The 7,807-nt window shown below is 35.0% G+C and overlaps 1 non-coding gene across 1 annotated transcript; it reads right to left on the bottom strand.

Annotated features, from left to right (window-relative positions):
• Nucleotides 1-4,993: 4,993 nt before the first annotated feature.
• On the bottom strand, nt 4,994-5,077 carry LOC145587148 (small nucleolar RNA R16). The gene has a single exon (XR_014101175.1). It is a non-coding gene; the product is annotated as a small nucleolar RNA R16 (small nucleolar RNA).
• Between the last annotated feature and the right edge of the window lie 2,730 nt (nt 5,078-7,807).

Below are 7,807 nucleotides of genomic sequence, written 5' to 3'. Positions count from 1 at the left end.
TACACAAAGCAATAGGATGGTATTCAGCAGTAATAGTCGGAGAATTGAATTTCGAAATAAGAACAATATTAGTATTATTTACAAGGCCTGGGGAAGATAAACCATGTAAAATACAACTAACAAAAGAAGTCACCTCATCACCAAAGATATGCCAGAATCGTTGATAGAAGATGGCATGCATACCGTCTGAACCAGGAGCTTTGCAGGGATGCATCTGTTTAATGGCTTCCAGAATCTCATCCTGTGTTACTGGATGTGTGAGCTTAGAGTTGATGTGGGGAGTGATGCACGGCTGGATGTTTTCGAGAGCTTCCTGAATATCATACTCTGACGGAGTGAAAGACGTGAATAGTCCCCCTTGGAGATGATCTCTTCAATTTTGTCTTCACTCGAGTACCAAACACCCTGATCATCATAAATTCCACCAATGAAATTTTTCTTTTTTCTTTGTGAGGCTTTATGGTGGAAGTATGACGTATTTTTATCCCCGTCCCAAACCTCTGACACTCTACTACGGATATACCAATAAGCTTACAGTTTTTCGTTCAGATCATCCAGCCTTTTTTCAAGGTCTGAACACTCCTTTATGCTCTCCACTGTCGCTCTCCAGAGCTGATTTCTAAAATTATAAACTGCAAAATGTGTAACCTGCAAATAACTGAGCTCTAAATAACTGTATTGATTAATTTCTAAAATTATGGGAATTATTTGTATCTGTCAAATACATTTGTATCTCTACATATATGATTTTGGGAATATGACACCAAAGAAAAATTCACCTCCTCCTTCCAAAACAAACATAAACCACCAGCTTTACCTCTACTAGAGACACCAAAGGTATTTTCGAAACCCAAACGATCCTTCAACTCTCGACCTCTGCCTTGCAAATCATAGTTTCTAACACAAAAATCATGCCAAGGGCAAAACTTCTACTCCACTTACAGAGCTGTCAAACTGACGAGGAGTTGCCCAATCCCCGATAGTTCCAAACAAGGGCATTCGTTGGTAGAGGTGGGGTTGGTTCGAGCCAACCTCCGCCGTTAAATCAGTTTCCATACTATCATTACCCTCTATAATTGCATCATTAGTTTGTTTGCTACGCTTCCCCAATTGTACATCATTGTTACTGCCAGACTCAACTACTTCATGTTGTCTTTTGCGTGAGGTTTGTGATGTAATCAATGGTTTATTCCCAACAATAATGCGGCTCTTTTTCCTTCCTACACTCACATCATCTTTTTTTGTACATCCAGTATTAAATGCATACACACCAAGGGTCGGGGGAGTATCATGAGCAGGGGAATTAAAAATTGAATCAGCTTGGGATAGTTCAGCACTCACACCAGGTTTGCTTATGGTATTAGTCACATGGAATTCATTGCTAGTGCCGCACCAAAGTATGTGCGTAGGTGCTCAATCAGGGCTCCTGCCTCCTTACTTACGCCTTCCTCTTGACATTCATCATTTGCAGGCTACTTTGTAACAAAGATAAGACGCTTTGCTGCCATTAGCTTGTCCATCTCCTCCTTCTCCTTCGAAATACCCTTTCTAAGAGTAGCTTTTAAAGTCGTACTCCACCCAAGCTTCTCATGTTTCTTTTCTTCAGTAACAACGAGGCAATCTCGTTCAGAGTGGCCCATAACACCGCACGCAAAACAAAAGAATGGTAGACATTCATAAGCAAAATCAACTTGAAGGTCCATCCCTCTGCGGTCTTTGATTTTCTGGAATCGCCGTAAGGGTCGAGTGATATCCAACATGATTTTAGCTCGTCGGAAACGACTAACCCCTAAAGAGTCTTCCTCTAATTCTAGAATTTCTCCCATATCCTCCACCAATTTCTTGACGTGAGCATCAGACCTGCAATTGAAAGGCGGGTTTTTTATTCGAACCAGAATGGCGATTTAGTAAGTCTCATTTCTTCTGGTTGTTCGTTACCATTAATTTCTTTCAACACCACTAGCATATTATCGAAGCACCACAGTCTGCTCTATAGCACTTTCTCCATGTCTTTCCAGTGGAAGAATTGGAAAGCGTAAAGATTAGGTCCAAGAACCCTAATCGCCACACCCTTGCTCGGAGCCCAGACATTCGTAATGGTTTTTTTTTAAAACGTCGACATTATAAGATTGGCTCTTTAGCAGTTTTCCAATCAACATCAGTTCTCGGTTTTTCTCCTCATCGTTAGGGTTTATCTCCCCTAAATCAATAGTTGTGTTTTCTTCTTCTTTGAATTCGAAGATTAGAACACATCGAGGTTATTTCTTTTGCCATTGCAAAGGGAAATTAAGAAATGAGAACAAAACGCAAAATAACACCGGAATCCGTTAGTCCTCTATCCATGGAATTTATTTAGCTTTAAAGGGTATGAAATCATTGAGGTCTGAGTTATATCGTCGAAGATACCCGAAGGTGTCAATTCGAATGTACGAATCGAGATATGTAATGTTAGGTCAATTTTAACTTAGATACCGTCCTTGTTCTTAATCATTTCGTGGCACCGCATGTCCACACTAGAGGTGTCAATTCGGATAACCGGATAGAGTTTTGGTCGGGTCTATTCAGGTCGGGTCTGCTCGGGTCGGATATGTTCGGGTCAAAATTATTCTTTTAATTCGGATAGGGTCAGGTAGGGTCAAATTTAGGTCGAATCACATTCGAGTCATGGTCTATCGACTCCGGGTCGGATATGAGTCGCGTCAACTCCAGATCAGTTCATGTTCGGTTCAGATAAATTCGGATCGGGTTCAAAACGTGTTTAACCGGGTTAATTTCGGGTCGGATGAATTTGGGTTGGGGTTAATTTTGATTCGGATGATTTCCGTTCGGTCAACTTCGATTTGATTAAGATAAGGTTGATCCGTTGATTGATTAATTGGTCAATTTCAATTCAATTCCTTCCTGTGTTTGGTTGGATTTTAATCGAGTTGACCCAATTCATATCCAAATAAGGTTATTTTTAAACTAGCGTTATTATTGAGTTTTTACCTTAATCGAGTTGACCCAATTCATGTATCATATTTTTTATCGAGTTGAAAGAAGAGGTTTTAATGTTGAAGTATTACAAATTATTTGTAGCAAATTTTGGATAAGACGAATATAAAGCTTAGAAAGTAATTTTATCTAATTGGTATATACATGAAGTAAACTCGTTACTTCGGATTATTTCTTTGCAGTAAAAACACGTTAACTTATTAATAATTAGTAAATATAGTACTTGTAGTATAAGAACTTGAAAAAAAAGGTCAATAATTAATTATGGTCAGGTTAAATTCGGATTAGGTAAAAATCAAATCGAGTTAAAATCGGGTCGGGTTAATATCAGTTCGAATCAAAACAGATCGGATTAGATCGGTTATTTTAGATCAGGTTGAGCTCCGGTCGGATCAAATCGGTTCGGTTTGAGTTCAGGTTGGTTCAAATCGGATTCGGGTTGAGTTCAAGTCGGATCAAATCGGTGTCGGGTTCAGTTCATATCGGGTCAAGTTCGGATTCAGGTTGAGTTCAGTTCGGTGACAAAATGAGTTTGGATCTTGAATTTCTCGGATCAAATCAAATCGATTACAGTTCAAAACGAATAGTTTCTTTTGGGTCAGTTCGGCTTTGACATCTCTAGTCCACACAAGATACCTAGAGTTCTCAATTTAGACATCAATCATGCTAAATTATTATGTAAGGTCTTGTTTGGTTCACCTTATTTGTGCTTATCTGGCCTGATCTGATCTGGTTTGATCTAAATATCAAATTTGAACAAACTTTAACCTTAAATATACAATAGTCTATACAAAAAAAATAGATCAAGTGAGATCTTGTTAGATTTGTAATAATGTGTATTTTATTAATATGTAATTTTCATAATTTTTTTCATTACGAAATTAAAATTATTTGGTGATAAAAAACTGCACATAAAACAATGATTTGATCTGAACTTATTTTTTCTCATCTGATCTGAATTTATTTTTTCTGAAATAAGTGAAAATTAAGTGAACTAAACAAGGCCTAAATATAAATAAAAATTTAAATCGGATATTTTTATGTTAGTTTTTAGAAAAATTTCCTTAATTCAAAGTTTTTGTCCTGTAGGTCAGATTTCAAGCAATGTCCATTTTCTTTTTAATAAGTCTATCAATGACACTTGTAATTTTTTCCTATGTAAGGCCTATTCTGATTGCTGAACTAAGGTAAAATAAATATTTTATGTAAGAAGGAAGTTAAAAACTGAACTGAAAATAATCTAAAGAAAACAGACCCATAATACTTCATATTTTTTATCTACTTATTTTTATGAAATCAAGAGACAGTAAAAAAAGGGAAAGGAATTATTCTTCAAAATGAAAAAAATTTAAAAAAAAAAAAGGAAAGGAATTAAAACAAAATCCTGCTCAGCAAATGCATACCAATTAATCATGATAGAACTTCATACGTCCAGACATAATTTTAGTAGTCATCATCGCAGGACTTCCGATTTTATTTTTTATTTTATTTTTTTGAAACTGACTTAAGATTGAACTCAAATTTCAACAAATTTAAAATGTCAAAAATATTTCAAAAATTATTAAAAAAAATAATGCATTTATTGATTAAAAAAAAAAATCATACTGCAAATTTATCAGAATAAAAAACAATCATCAGAATTTGATTTAACTTACTTTTCAGCACTTTAAAATAAAATTAAAGTCAAAAGTATTCCGAAAATCTACATAACATCTTCTGCTTATTATCACTAGTAAAATTCTTTCAAAAAACAATTATCACTAGTAAAATCAATTGAAATTATTTATAAAAACAACAAATTTAGTTTCAAATTGTAAAATAATTAGGAAAGAATAGGCATCAGAAATTGAGAAAATTTGTAATCTGCATGAAATTTCAGAGTGTAGGATAAGTAACTTTTAAACATTCATCACCTGCCTATTTGACAAATACATGAGAATTAAAAAAAAAAAAAAAAAACCCTAAATTAATAAACAACGAAATCGAAAGATTAGAAGAAAATAGCATCAGATAATAAGCGGAGTTTTTATCAACACGAAAAAAATTCTGTGATAAGCATAAGTTTTTATCGTCATTTGCCGATTTATCAGATAATTAAAAGAAAAAAAAAAGAGAAAAAAAAAATGAATTGAATGAATATAGGTAGGTCCATTTGACTCCAAAGCAATAACAAAGTCGAATGCTATGGGCTGGTAAGCCAACCATTGATTTTATGCATCTGCTAAAGGTCTTCAATCACTTTGTAATTTGTGATTTGAAGATTAGGTAAATGAGATGCAATTCAAACAAATAATAAATTCGAATGAAAATTGAAATAATTTCGAAAGAAATGAGAAATTGATAAGTAATGAAAACAGAATTAGAGATCTAAAGAGATGAAGTTTCTGCGATTGAAAGGTTTGCTAGACAGCTAGAGGAGAGAGACGAAGAGATTTAATAATTGGGGTTTAAGAGGTGGTATTTAAAGTGGTAAGAAAATGAGGGATTAGGGTTTAGTATTTGGTCCACATTGATAGTATGGTCGCACAGGCCCAAAATGAAAGGTTTTTAAGTTTCAACTTTCAACCTATGTTGTGTGAATTTTTTTTTTTTTTTAATTGGACAAAGAGAATTAACAAAACACAAAAACAAATTAAAAATGAAAACAAAGTAAACAGCGACAACAAGCAAATTCCGCTAAGCTATGTTTTATTCACTTTTCTGGAAACAGACTTCTCCTAAACGTGTTAGGTTATTTCGGGTATATTAAGATGTTCTAGAGTCTATGTCCAATTGTTCTTGAGCTCCGCCTTACAAGGGTATGTCTGAGGGCTCCGCCTTGACGTCTGAGTGCTCATCCTGCAAGAAAGAGAAGGTTAGTTACTCCGTGGTGTGACCCGGGAAAGCCCCTCCGATGCTTAAGTCAACAAATCGCACTTTCAAGAGAGATAAAGTAGAGAAAATGCTATCTAGAGGGAGAAGGAGAGAGATTAGAAAAAGTTCCCATCAGTAATGAATGATAAGCTATTTATAGATGTACTTTTCAGGTGGCAAACTTATACTTGAGTGAACAAATTAGGGGCAAATCCGTACTTTATAATGATTAATGATGGACTGGATCATGGAGGGGTATTATCGGCATTTCAGGTACATTGGGCTTAGGACATGGACCTGGCCTAAACATTTAGCCCCACGCGTGATGTATGAGTGTGTAGGCGTCATTCGAAGCACGCCTACGTCAAGCACGTGGTGAATATGATTAGGGGTGTGCAAAAAAAACCGTAACCATTTACGGGTATAACCGACTCATTTTATAGGTTAATTAACCGCACCGTTAAAAATAAACGGTTACAGTTAACCGAACCGTTAAATATAGCGGTTAACGGTTACGGTTACGGTTACTGTTACACTTTTGAGTAAACGGTTAACTGATGGTTAACCATTAAAATAAAAGTATACTTTTTTATATATTTTTTTTGGGAAAAGAGAAGTATAATTAATTATGTATTTCTAAAATAATATTTACTTTGGAAGGGCAAAAAGTATTGATTTATAATTTATTTATTGATTAGCGCTTAATCGGTGACCGTACCGTTAAGAAATGGTTAACCGTTGCGGTTAACCGTTCCTTAACGGTACGGTTATGGTTCGTGTCTTTAAGTAACTGCTCTAACGGTTAACTGTACTGTTAAGGCTTTAAGGTTAACCTATGTGAACACCCCTAAATATGCTTGGCACTTATAGGAAGTGGGAATTGACATTGTACGATTAGGGACAAGGAAAGTAGGGAGCCGCCAACAAGTTTTTAAGGAATTTGTAAACTGTTCACGGATCATTTAAGGCAACCATGAATAGGGGACAAAGAAAGACAACAACGATTGACCCGTGAAGGTTACACCCCATTCATAATCCATGAGATTAGTAACTCCATATGGTTCGGAACCACGAAAGGAGGATTGGGGATGATGGTACGAAGTGAGTCATGGAGTCACATTCTCCCGTATTGGCCTCTACTCGATTCTTATTGTGAAAAGTGATTCCTGCGATCTCAAAGGCATACAAACAAAGATTCAATTTGCTCCAAACTATTATTACGCTAAATTGGTTGAATATTAGTGCAACATAATTCTAAAATATTGTGATCACTTTAATTAAATAACAAGATAAAAAAGGAACCTAAATAGGTCGTCCAAATTAACTTATTAGGCGTTATTTTTCAATTACATATTCCCTTTAAACATGCAATATAGTGAATCATAAAAATATAATAAAATCAACATTAATATTGGAAGCAATTTAATCATAATAACGTTAGTCAAATCAAATCATAACAAACATAATCATGACACTAGCAATATAAAATAAAAATAAGAGTAATTAAGTGATTAATTACTCACTTTCCGCGTTTCCTTGAATTGCTTCATCATGAATAAATTGTTAGTAACTTAATAAAAATAAATCAAATTGAAACGATTAAATTAAATTAAAAGTAGAGTAGATTTGGTCCAAACCCTCAATTAGTTCTACCTTTCACGCCTTGGTTTAAATTTGGAACTTTAGGTCAAGTATGGACTCCTTGGAGTGCTTAAGGAAGGAATGATATAATTAGGAATATAGGTTTAAGGCTTCGAATATGAGAGAGAGAGAGAGAGAGAGAGAGAGAGAGAGAGAGAGAATGATTTTTTGGTATATAAGAGAGGAAGAAAGAATGATTTTTGGTGTCCCGAAACTGATGGGTGAAAATACATTGGGTGAAGCACGGATAGAGGTGAACAAACTTGGTTTAAAATCGAATCGAATCGAAAACCAAACCGAATAACAAATATGTTCGGTT

The sequence above is a fragment of the Chenopodium album genome, chromosome 16 (assembly GCF_948465745.1).
Source record: "Chenopodium album chromosome 16, dcCheAlbu1.1, whole genome shotgun sequence".
NCBI lineage: Eukaryota > Viridiplantae > Streptophyta > Magnoliopsida > Caryophyllales > Amaranthaceae > Chenopodium > Chenopodium album.
The sequence above is the reverse complement of the archived record's forward strand: the minus strand, read 5'-3'. Positions and strand labels throughout refer to the sequence as shown.